Source organism: Emydura macquarii, unplaced genomic scaffold, assembly GCF_026122565.2.
Source record: "Emydura macquarii macquarii isolate MOO-44397 ecotype Brisbane River unplaced genomic scaffold, CSIRO-AGI_Emac_v2 contig_2988, whole genome shotgun sequence".
NCBI lineage: Eukaryota > Metazoa > Chordata > Testudines > Chelidae > Emydura > Emydura macquarii.
The window spans coordinates 106,145-118,538 of NW_027133125.1; the positions used below are offsets into that span (position 1 = coordinate 106,145).

Below are 12,394 nucleotides of genomic sequence, written 5' to 3' on the forward strand. Positions count from 1 at the left end.
TTTTGTCTGCAGGATGTGCAACATAAATGTAACTTTGAAGCTCCAGGAGGCCACATATTTGTTACAATAGTTTAGGCTCAGAATAATATATTTTTTATTCCCACTTCAATTAGGAGGAAGTGAATTTCCATGGGTTCATTCAACCCACGTGTTCCAGTGCAGCAACTCCAAGTGTTTTCCTGCAAAAGGTTCTATATAGGTTCTTATACTTCCCTCATCACCTTAGTATCTTACTAATAATGCATTAAATGATGTGAACAACAACTGTCATGCCACCCTCGCCCCATGTGCAGTGGGTAGAAAGTTATTTTTTGTTTTTTAAATAGCAATTCATGAAATGACGTGACTAAAATCTGTCATGTGCAGTCATTCTCGCTCCCGTCCTCTCCCCAAAGGGAGAAGAGCATGTGCAGTGTGTAGAAAGTTACTTTATATTTTGTTTTTTAAATAGCAGCTCACACTTGGAAAGAAAGGTGGTGAGGTTTGCAACGACTCTTAGGTTCTGCAGGAGTTCATTCCACACTCCGGCATCAGCCTGCAAGGAAATTCTGTGTCTTGCACAGATGAGCTTTACTCGTGTAGCAGAAAGTTCTCTCATGCCTGTGGAGTAAACTTGTCAATCATGATCCTTAGAGTTTTAAAATCTTTTAGGCCCAGGCCCTTGAGCACCTTCAAGCTACCAAGACCTTGAAATCGACATGCTACAGTGGCTTTATCCAGAATAGACCGTGGAGGACAGGTCTGATATACTCATAGTGACCCATGTCGCTGTTTGGATGTTCTGCCACTTTTGTGTACCAGCTGCAGTTTCCTAAGGACTGATGGCTTCATATCCAAAGTCTCATGGGAGTTAGCAGGTGTTACCCGCATCTCACGGATTTCTCCCGACCATTTCATAATAAATAAGATTTATTTTAAAAAGTGGAGACCCAAACCCCACTGAGTTTCTTGTATCCTACATCAAGTTTCAGTGTCTAATCCAAAACCTGATTAGATTCTGTTTCCAGGAGGGAGTTAGTAATGAGTCAATGATATGGTAGGACAGAACTGTACTGTCACTTAATTACATACACATAGACAAAGATATAGTCACATAGATCACTTTTTACATGAGCCTGCTAGATGGTGCTGTAGCACATGCTGTAAGCTATTCATTCCACGAGAAATTACTTTTTCAGTTTGATCTTACAAGAAAAGAAATAGATTTCTATACAACCTGTTCCCCCATCCTCTAATCTATAATTTTCTGGACAAATCCTTGCTGATTGATACTATGTATCAGTTGAAATGTTGGTTCTTGTTGAAGAGTGAGCTCTGAAAGTGTTTGAACTTTTAGTCATTGAAGAGTTTGTGCCCTTATGTTGCCTCTTTCATTGTATGATCACCCAGGTAAGTATGGTCAGCTTAGTGATTCTTTATGAGTTTGAAGTTGATCCATGGTAACTATCCATAAGGATTCCAAGCCTGATTCTCTGCTCTGTTATACAAGATTCATCCATGGAGCTGGCCTGACCCAGAGCCTAGAAACCAAACATACCTGAACTTCCCTGTCTCAGACACATCTGTACTTAATGTGGCTCTTGTATATTTCAAGTGGAAGAAAGTCATGGGGTTAGTGCCACCTTGCACATTTGTGCAATATATTGTGTGAGCCACTGTTAGGAGAACAGAATTGGTAACGGAAAGAGGCAGGAAAGAAGATTATTCAGCTTGGGTCTACGCTACAAATTTATGTTGGTATAACTACATCACTCGGGGTTGTGGAAAAATCTACACCCCTAAGTAACGCAGTTATACTGACCTAATTCCCAGTGCAGACAGTGCTACGTCAATGGGAGACATAGCTACCACTTTTGGGGAGGTGGAGTACCTACACCGAAGGGAGAAGCATTCCCATTGGCATAGGTAGCGTCTTCACTAAGCGTACATCAGTGCAGCTGCAGCGCTGTAAGTGTAGACAAGTGAAAATTCTCTGGAGTCGGGATCAGTTACTACTCTGTATTTGTACAGTGCCTTGCACAATGGGGCCTTGTTTGTGGTTGGTCCCCAGGCAGGGCTGTAATAAACAAGGAGGGCATGGAGGAGAGGGAAAGACACAGCAAGAGCCTAGACTAGATAGGAGGGGAACAGAGCAACAGAGAGACACCACTAAAATAGAGAGCAATCCTGCAGCCACCTGGGGATATAGGACTTGGACTTCAGAAGCCATGATTCTAGGACAGGATTTCTCCAGTAAGAGAGAATGCTTGAAGGACAGAGAAGGAGAAGCCTGAGAGATGACACAGGGCTCTTCAGAGCACAGAAGAGGCTTTGGTTTAAAAGAGATGAGGCTCTAGAAGAGTGATTGTGTCTCACAGGCAGCAGAGATGGAATATCTGAGGAGGAGCCACTCAAGGAGGCTGCAAGTGAGTCAGACACTGTTTTTCACCCCACGGGAAGGTGCAGTCACTGGTTTAGAGTGATCTAGGCAGCTGGGACATGTTATCCTAATGCTTCAGTAACTGCTTACAATTTACAGTTAACAGGAGGGGAGGGTCAGTGAGCGTGCGGAGGAGTGTTACATGGACCATAAACAAAATAAGGGAGGATAGCGGAGATGCTTGGATAGTACGTATAATAAGGTGACTCCAGTTGAGTTCTACTGAGAATAATTCTGCCTGGGTTTATGAGCAGAGGAAGGCAGGCAATGCACTGAACACTAACATAGTATCAGATAAGTTAGAAGGAGAATGCTGGCAGTTGTCAGTCAGGAGAAGGTCCATTTTCACATACTTCCATGTTCATCCTGTTTATTCTACATGTGGGGAAGAAAGTCTAACTGCTAACTGGCTTTCCTGGTCTTGCCAGTCTGCATCATGGATCATGCATCCTAATGCAACAGTGATAGAGGTGAGGGGGTTGAAAATGTTCAGAGGGGCAGGAGGGAGTGCAAAATTATAGGTCCGTCAGATCCCAGCAACCCTGGTAGATTGGGTTTCAAAGCCCTGCCTGTTCCACCCTGCACTAGGGTGATATGATGGATATTCCTAATGGACCCTATCAGAGTACCTACGTGCTCATCACTGTAGCATCTGAGGCCTTGAAATAGGAAAAAAAGGTGCATTTTAACTGGTGTTAACACATCTTATAATGGGATGTGCTGAGTCAGGAGCTGATGCTTCACTCTGTCACTCAAATCCCCACCAGCAAACCTAAAATTTGGACCTGACTGAAAGATAGGCAGTTGGCATCGTGTGCCAATTAACTGAGTAGAGATACAGTGGAAGGGCTAATTTGGGGGACATAATCCTTCCACCCTCCCTCCCGCAGCATCTGGGGCTATATAAACAGACAGGAAGGCAGTGCTAAGTAGGAAGCCAGAAAGAAGGTGGGACCAGCCAGGCCCAGCTGCTGCTCATAACTCTGTACCTTTCCCTAGAAACGGGTGGAGGAAGCGGATTTCTGACTGCAGATAGTATGTAAACTGCATTCCAGGCTTGGCCTGCTTCAGGGATGTAATCAAGCATCATGGTGGTTAAGATCACCTGGAGCTGTGGTGGTCAGTTATTAAGATTAGAAAAGACTTTCAGGGGGCCACCCCATGACAAACTTGTAGACAAGGCTGTTGTAGTTTTAACCCATGTTAACTGGTTGAGGTAAACCCTAAAGTGCCCTTTACACTAGGATTTTACTATGAGTTAATTAATACAAGTTAAAAAATACCTCCCTAACCCAGTTGGCCTGAAAAACAAATCCTCTGTCAATCCCATACTGGAACTTGAACTCTATTTCCTGAGCAAAAACCAAGCTGCAATACCCTATAGGGAAAAGATTCTTGTCCCCTACATGATTGTCTCCCACATGGGGAAATGATCTGCCCCATATTGTTTATGTCGTGTGTTAGGTGTGCATGAAGCTTTATAGCTAAATAAGACGACAGCTCTCTCTGAATTGAGGAATTTAGACAAACATAATAAAGGATGACAGTAAACAAAAGGGAGTGGGAGTGGGGCTGGGCTTACGTTTGATCTCACATCAAACCCCTGAGCTCCAAAAGTTGGTCAAGATGAGGTCACCCAGCCCTTGTGTGTGATTACAATTTGTAGTTATGCAAGCTAAATTAAACCTCAGCTTCATGATCCAAATGAATTGCACAGATGGGCCTGTTGTAATAACTGGGCCTACAAATTTACTCTAATTGTAGACTTAACTAGTGGAAAGCAAGCAAAGGCTCATGAATTGTCACAATGACAATACAAAACTTTTAAAGAAAAGATGCGAGGAAACAGAAAAACAATTAAATTAAGCAAGAAGGGTTTTCGGATACCACTCAAGGATTGTGTCAAGATTATGACAAGTAAATAAGAGAAGCAGAAAACTGGAAATTAAGGAATCAAAACTAGTGTGTTGGAAATTAGGCCTCATAGGTGGACAAAATAATGACAATGGGCTATTTTGCTCATCATTCCCTTTTTGGGGTTCTTAAAAAGAGACTTTGGGGGAGACCAAGAGGAGAATTTTTTACTATCGTTGGGGCTACAAGTGGAAGGATAGTTGCTATAACACCAGTCCTGATGTAACTCCAGTGGGGACATCTGACCATCATGGCTGCACCAGCAATGACCCCAACCTGATACGTATGAAATCCTGCTCTGTCTTCCCCTCCTGCTCCTTTCTGCCCCCACCTTCTTTTTGTCCTATCTCCCTCTCTTGGCTTTTCACTGGATTCTGAAAGGTTTTGATTAAATTTGTTTTGCATAAATAATCAATTTTATTTCTAATGTTCTTTGCCTTGTTTTCATGTGTTTCCATTAATAAGTTTCTAAACTTTGGGCTGAATTTTGTAATACATTTGCAATGCTATTAAGCAGGTGGATGTCTCTGAATATCCAATCCCAGACCTTCTCTAACACTGTTTAATGTTGGACACTGACTGGGTTATGTTAACACTGTTAGCCTATATATTACATCTAAATTAATACAACAGGCCAGAAAGAGATTTTCTCCCCCCAACGTACAGGATGACCCTATCCATTTGTGGCCTGTAGTTAGTGCTTTAGAAAGTGACAAGAATCCCATAATGAACTTGATCATCAGTGCAATTCTGTAGTACACGAAAAACTCCTTTCTGATCCCAGCTGGCCATCCTCTTTAAATGCAGATCTATCCCTCCACTGGTCTGGGTCAAGACCTGACCAGAACTCAAGCAGGGTCCCTGTGGTGACCAATAGGGAATAGGAAGAATATGAAGATGATTAAACTCTTATCATTCCTCTTTAGCTAGTACAACTCCAGATTCTGGGCCCAGTCTCACAAGTTGCTAAGCTTCCTTAACTCGTATCAGCTTGAAAATTGAAAGTCCCCAGCTGCCCACAGAAGCAGGACTCCCGTAGCAATGATTAAAATTACCCGTGATTAAATTATTTTTTTATACAGGATTATTGATTTAAAAAAAAAAAAAAATTCACCACTAACTCATCTTGGCATTTTAAACCAAATTAGATGTGTTTACATGACATAGAACAACATCCTGCCACTAACACAAACATGGTCATGAAAAGTGGATTATCTGGGATTTCTTAGCCAGTGCATATTTGGCAGATTTACTGTCCCATGGAAATGAGGACAGCAGCATATTGTCTGCCATGAATATAGCCTTTATTTTCAAGAGCTGCAGCTCCATAATTAACTAGTTCTGGTGGAAGGAAGCTAGCTATAGTAAATTAGGATGGTATGCATCACCATATCGGAGTGAATTTGTACCATTTCCCCTTCAGGATTAGAGATAGTCCAGTTTGTATGAGAAAGGCGGGTCTTGATTAGAGGCAGTGTTGTAATAATTAGCAGATTTAATCTTAAAAATCAATAGCAGTTACTCTTGCAGATATCCTTACCCTAAGAGTAATGGAGCAGCTATTTGAAAGCAAGCAGAAACCCCAATTCTGCTTCATTGAGCTAAAAGTAGGAGAGAGGAGCCTGGATGGAGTCATTGGGCAGTGTTCCATGCTTGTAATGCCTTTGCCAAAAGGGTCTAACTCAACAATCCCAAGCCTCTTACAAGACTTGTTCTCTTTTTTGTGGCCGTGGAAGGTCCTGAGCACAGCCACAGCCATTGCAGTACCTCTGAGCCAGGAAACATTGACTGTACCATAACTGGAGTTGGTGGATACTGATCTCCATCATGGGAGAGGGGTGTGAGTGAGTTCTAAAAACCCTTGAATGTTGGAGATGTAAGTGTAGCCAGTTTCCTTGGAATGCTCTTAGAAGACCATAGATTTGCATGCTGGTATCTGGTGCGTGTCTGTGCTTAAAGGAAACCAGAATGTGACCCCAGCTACACAAAACTTTTACCGCCATCTAATTCCCAGAAACACACACACACATTCACTCTAATAACTAGAGAAATACCTTACTGATTCACTCAGTTTTTCCACACACACAGGCTTATTTCTGGAGACAAACCTCTTAACATAACTTTATTCCTTCTCCAGGCTCCTGCTATCCGGGTAAGGCCACACTGCAGATAAGGTACCATAGCTATTTATTAAAACTAGAATGTGCTGTCTGAAAGGGTGACAGATGAATTATAATCTCTGTAAGAAGCCCTTCTGTTTAGTGATGCATTTAAGCAGGATTGGGATTCGGCTGTTCTAGGTACTAAACAAAAATAGGAAGACAGGACTGATGCCTCAAAGAATTTACGTGTTAAGATTAGGTCACAGCTGCAGAGATTTGGGGGGGATGGAGGGAGAAATCAAGGAAGAAAACCTTTTCATATTTTCTACTAAAATTCCTGTATTTCATAGATTAGGGAGTTTTAAAGCCAGAAGCAACCACGCTGGTTATCTAGTCTGACTTCCTAAATAAACACAGGCTACCAATCCCAACGAACTTTAATCAACGGAGCTAAACTGCTTCACATCAGCTTAAGATCTGACCCTGCATTTTCAGTGGCTCTTCCTGGCCTGGGTGCACGGGATTGTAAGCAGAAAGTGGCTGGATGAAACTAAGGGAAAATGCAGGCTAAATACCAGGCTGAACTTCCTCAAGAGTCAGAACTATTAGAATACTAGGACAATGGAAACCTTGTCGCTCTGGGAGTTGCCTCATCCAATGTCTGTGACAGTGGATATAGGTAAAGCTCATTGCTGGTGCAATTCCAGTGGTGTCATCAGGAATGAACTTGATTCCAAGTGTCTGCTACCTTGATGGGGGAAACATGTGAACTCCCATGGGTAAGAAAAGTGTAACTCATTTTCTTAGCATAGGGCTCATGTTACAAGGTCACTGAAAATCAAGCTGTTTTGTTAGCTATAGATCTGTTGGGTGCCATTGAGCTCACTGAAGGACATAGTCCTTGACATGAGGCGTTTCAAATCTAAAAATCAAATCCTCCTAAATGTATGTTTTTCTTGTAGTTTTTTCCTCCTCCCTCTGAGTCTCATCCCATTTTTTCTGTAAGTTATGAAACCTTGGCTAAAATACCAAGTTTTAAGACAAAGTCATGACACAAGAGCAATATTCACAGCTGTGACACACAGCTTTTTTCTTTATCTGGAGAAAATGACAACTTCTAGTTGGGAACTGATTCAAGTGTCATGAGGTGGGTGTACTGAAGCCAGTCTAAAGCAAATCTAGTATCTATTGTGTATCTGCTGTTCATTTTAGCCTGGTGAAATCTGTCCACTTTAGGGAATGTGCAGTGGAAGTGTGATCCTGCACCTCTTATTGATACAAAATTCTAGTTGATTTCACTGGGAGCTTTACATAAGGAAAGAGTGGAGGATTGGGCTGCTTTGTTGGGAAAAAAAAATATGCCTGACCAAACTATGTTTCTATGACGTCTTTCATTTGAGGATCTCCTAGTGTTTTAAAAACATGAATGGATTAAGCCGTGTGGCCCTAGATGCCCCATGATCAGATTGTAGCGTGACCAGTGCCCTCAACTGGACATGCTCAGCTCCCCCTTAGGCACCTAAAATTAAGGGGCCAGATTTGTAAAGATGCTCTGTTCTGTTCTTATACCAGCTGGTATCCGAGCACCTTCCTATAGTGCATTAAGTGACATTACTGGCATTTGTCACATGCCACTCTCCCAAGCACTCAGCACATCCCATTGAGAATAACTAGGATCAAGCCTTTATGCCAGCTTGAAGAGCTATAGGGCCCCATCACGCCAGCTCTGGTGTTGCCAAGGCTTCCTCTTTCCCTGGAATACACTGGTGAAGTCTGCCTCCTGCTCCTGGAGAAGCTCCACAGAAAACAGTGGATACAAACCCAACTATATATTAAACTTTTGGCAGTGCAGATGACTGTGTGTCTCAGGATGGGGCCAGGGCACATGCCTGCAGTTGTGGGCCCTTCTTGAGGTCTCTCCCCTCTGACATCGACGTACCACGGTGTCTTCAGGGTGCTGCGCAGATGGGAGACACCCTCCCATTGACGCAGCCTTGCTTCTTTCAGGGAGGTGGACTAATTGAGTTGACTGGAGACCACTCTCCCATCAATTGAGAGGGTCTACACAGATCCACTCAGTTGATGCCGCTGCATCGATCCCTGCTGCGGCGGCGTAGACATACTGTTAACCTTTGAAGTGGAAAGTGGATTCTTTTGAGGGTTACCCCTCAAAGCAAAGTTTATTCAATTGGTAAAGAAGGCAACATCGATTCTGGTGGTGAAGGAGGCTGCATGTTCATTCTTCCCACCTGTGTTTGCTGAGATGCAAATTTGCTTGGTCTCCTGCTGTCTCCTCTCCCTACTGTGTCAAGTACCCTGTTTGCTACTTATATGTAAATGGAGATGCAGACACACGTCTTCATTCAGGATACTTCTGCCTGGGCAGAATTGCGTGGTTTGGAACATGAGCCAAGAACGTTATAGAGGGGGATTTCATAACTTTACATGCAATGTTGCTACATACATTTCACCATGATATTATTGACCAGCAAGTTATTAGTTTTCAAATACCTCACACTGCATATTTTGTACAAAGATTACTACAGTAGTGAGTACAGTGTGAATACAGGGGTGCTTTCAGTCACAAAGACCCATGAAAATCTGTGCTAAATATTCACAGTGCCTCAAAACCAGGAGGAATTTTGCTTTGAGTTACTTATTTGTGCTTAGTGCAGCAATAAACCTATGAACAACTAGAACATGATGTTGAAACACAGATGCTGTGTTTGAATATTAATTGGACACAATGACCAATTCACACTCCAGTTCCAAGAGAAATGTCATTGGTCACTCAGTGAAGTTGTTCCAGTACTGCCTACCTTTCTTCCTGATTGCAGTGCAGAAGAGGTTACCTTGTTGTTTCTAAAATTGGCACTCTGCTGTAGTGAGTAATTGCCAAAACTCAGGCTATAGCTCTCTCACAAATAGATTTGGTGTCTTTCCTTAAATTAACTTAGATTGCTGTATACTCTACATCTTCCTGCCTTCCTCCAAGACTCGTCTTTGAGGGCTCTACAAGCAAATCTCGCTTTGCCATGAGTCATAACAAGTCGGTTTTTGGGATACAGGGCCCAATTCTCTTCTCATTTTTACACCAGTAAAATTCTGCTTACTTCAGTGGAGTTACTCTTGATTCACACTAGAATCTGACCCACCAAGTGTTACACACCATGTGTAACATATCCTTTACCATGGCATATGAATCCAGAACCCTATTTCCTGTGATCAAAGAATTAGCCCATTACAGTAGTGACCATTATTTGATCCATCAGAGACAGGGAAAGCATGAAGCCCATTTACTTGGTACCCTACTGTTTCTGTACATTGCAACGTTCAGTGCTAAGGTACTGGCCAGCCCTGAGGAAGTTAAACTGGACTGGCCACTTAGAGGGTTTGCCAAGTCCTTTGAGGTGTGTGGGCTCCATTGTACATGGGGAAAGATCCTCTCCATCAGGAATCACCTCTTGGATTGTTAGTCCCCATTCTTCAACGGAGGACTTTCCATGTGGGCTGGAGATCTGGGCAGGAAATGGGCGAATACTAATGGTAGGTTGGAAAATTTGCTCTGTTGTCTTGCCCCTCAATCCCGATACCCCAGTCCATATGTTCCATAGAAGAGTTTTCCCCTGGAAAATCGTGAATTTAAAAAAATCTAAACATTTTGTGAGAACATACCTATTTGGATGAAAAATCATCAGCATGCTTTGTTTCAACTTTATTGTATCAACTTTTATATATTAGACATTGATATGTTTTGACTAATATAATAAAGTTAAAACAAAGCAGTTTGTTAGGGCTGGTTTGATATTTGTGAAATTAAGCTTTTTGCAAATTTTGTTTTATGGGAAATTTAACCTTTTTGTTCCCGTTCAGGATGAAAGATGTTGGAATCTCTCCTGGAACAGAAATCCTGAGTTTTGACCTCCTCTTCTAAATAGAGTGTAGTTTCTGGAATGATGGTAGTGCCTGGCATATTGAGGTTGCATGCATAAGATAATATTATAAGCCTTCCTGTATTCCTCTTCCCCATCATTTCTCCCACCTTCCATCAAATCACTCCTTGAAATATACATACTGGGGGAAGCTAAAAAGAGTTAGCCATTCTGTGATACTTACTCCACTAAGGTAAGATGTAGCCCTTCCTATGGCTGAAGTGAGGTGCTGCAGCAAGCAGATTTACCAAGTTAAGATAGTAAATAACGACCAGATCCTGCCCTGTATTAGGAGAGTGAAATCTAACTCTCTAGGCTGCTTCCTTATTAAGGTCAGAATTTCAAAGGGGATAAGACAACAAAAGGAACCTTGTACCAGCATGGAAGAGACCAAAACATGCAGGCAAGTGTTATCTCAGCCTGGGTAAGTGATGCAAGCCAGTAGCTAAAGCACAGCTGACCTCTGTGTCTCAAATCCCATCTATGGCATGTGAATGAAGCAACTATCAGTGAGAGAAGTTTCCACTAAATCTTTTTCACTTCCCTTTGAGGATTTGCCAGATGATCAGAAAGAAATGCAAGATGAAGCATTTGGTTTATTCTCCTGTCCCTGGGATGCCAATTTTGGTTGGACATAGTCCTGGAGATTTCATCACATGATGTAACCTTTAATTAGAAAGATTAATCTTTAATTCCTGGAGACTCCAGAACAATCCTGGAAGATGGCAACCCTATCTCCCCCTCTCCAAAATGGACATTTCGTTACCAGCAAGTTTTTCCCTCTGTTCTTTCCCCAAAAGAACAATTATTTAGTTTTTGAACCCCAAACACCTCAGTATCTTGCTCTCTTTTTAGTGAATTTGGTATGTGTTAAGAATCGTGTCTACAAGGTGACTGGCAGCAGATTAGAGCCCTTTTACACAAGACTCAAGTCCCCCAATTAACTGTTTTATGTAAGAAAACTCACAACAGTTCTGAGCCTAATACCCCATTCTGACAAGAGCTACCGCTGGGGCAACACAACCCTGGACTGCCTCCTACCAAAACAGAACATGCCTAAAAGGCTTACCCTGGTGCTTTAATTTCCAGTTGTCCTCTGCTATTAGCTGTTATTTTCCTCTATCTGTATTATTTCACAGTGCAAGGTGAAGTGCCAGTGACTGATTTCTTCTAGGCACCCCCTGGTGGCCACAGGGTAGCCCTACAAGTAGCCCCTTGCCTCTGCTTCATCTCTTCATTCCTCTGTATACTCAGAGGCTTTTACAAATTAAGCAACAGATCTCCTTAGGGTAGATTAATTTAAAGTTCACCCCCCCCCCCAAAGTCTTCCCTCAAGCTGGGCACAGACCAACATCCCTGGCTACCTCATGCAGTCTGCCCGTGATGAAAGGTGCTATATAAAGTAGAATGGTATACTACACAAACACCTATCAGAGTTAACTCAATCTGTATTAGGAAGCTCTTTGTTTCCATTTTGTTCCACAAAGATTTCAGAGCATAAAATTTGGAAAAAAGACCACCACACAACATTGGTGCAAATAAACAGTTTGAATGTGTTGGTGTTAAGATGGCCACTGTAGGAGCCCAGATAATAAAGCGACTAACAAAAAAAAAAAAACAAAAAACCATACTGAAACAGAAGAAAAGACATTTCTAATTTTTCAGGGAGTACATACTGCAGTTCTAACCAACTGCATTCCCAGTGTGGTCCTTGCTGTAGGCACACACAGTGCGTCTTAGAATAAATTTGTTATGCAGGTCACTGGGACCACTCACCATGAGCAGCACCTCCTACAAGCCCTCCTCAGAAGTAGCTCTGCCAGTCTTGCACCCACCCTCCAATAGCATCTTTCCTCAAGCTGTCTCACCCTGTGGTCCCACTCACCCCTGAATCTGCAGTCTCCTCTTCGTGTCTTGGTCCTCCAACCAGGTCACTAAGATCTTTCCTTTCCAGGGTATTCACTGTCTTTACAGACCTGCTGTCTGTCTCACACCTCCAATGCCCTTGCCACTCCACAGTGGCTGTT

The 12,394-nt window shown here is 42.5% G+C and overlaps 1 protein-coding gene across 1 annotated transcript in view; it reads right to left on the reverse strand.

The window, feature by feature from the left end:
• TMEM177 (transmembrane protein 177) overlaps nt 1–12,149 on the reverse strand; it is a 32,516-nt gene extending 20,367 nt beyond the window's left edge. The window contains exon 1 of the mRNA XM_067570108.1: nt 12,144–12,149. The gene's annotated coding sequence lies outside the window, so the exon portion shown is untranslated. The remainder of the gene's footprint in view (nt 1–12,143) is intronic.
• Nucleotides 12,150–12,394: the final 245 nt, after the last annotated feature.